Source organism: Arachis duranensis, chromosome 4, assembly GCF_000817695.3.
Source record: "Arachis duranensis cultivar V14167 chromosome 4, aradu.V14167.gnm2.J7QH, whole genome shotgun sequence".
NCBI classification, from domain to species: Eukaryota; Viridiplantae; Streptophyta; class Magnoliopsida; order Fabales; family Fabaceae; genus Arachis; species Arachis duranensis.
Genome location: NC_029775.3, coordinates 104,258,431 through 104,258,929, shown reverse-complemented (window position 1 = coordinate 104,258,929; position 499 = coordinate 104,258,431).

Here is a 499-nt window from a genome sequence, read left to right as displayed (position 1 = left end):
TGAGGTGATTGGTGAAGGGTATTGGGAAGGGTGACATTGAGAATGAGATTTGGATTAGGAGAGTGTGAATAGGATTAAAAGAAAAGGTAGGTGGGGATCCTGTGAGGTTGATGTGAATGGTGCATGGGGTAATTGGGAAGAGAAATTGATGTGAATGGTGAAGGTTTTTGGGAAGGGTGACATTGAGAATGAGATTTGGATTAGGAGAGTGTGAATAGGATTAAAAGAAAAGGTAGGTGGGGATCCTGTGGGGTCCACAGGTCCCGAGGTGAAAAGAAATACCATTCCTTCACCCTATAGGCGTGTAAATTGCCTTCATGCACCATTCTGGCGTTCAGACGCCCATTGGTGCATGTTCTGGGCGTTAAACGCCCATGTGATGCTTGATTCTGGCGTTGAACGCCAGTTTCAAGCTTGTTTCTGGCGTTCAGCGCCAGATTGTCCTCTGTATGCACATCCTGGCATTAAACGCCAGGTTGTTGCTTGTTTCTGGCGTTCA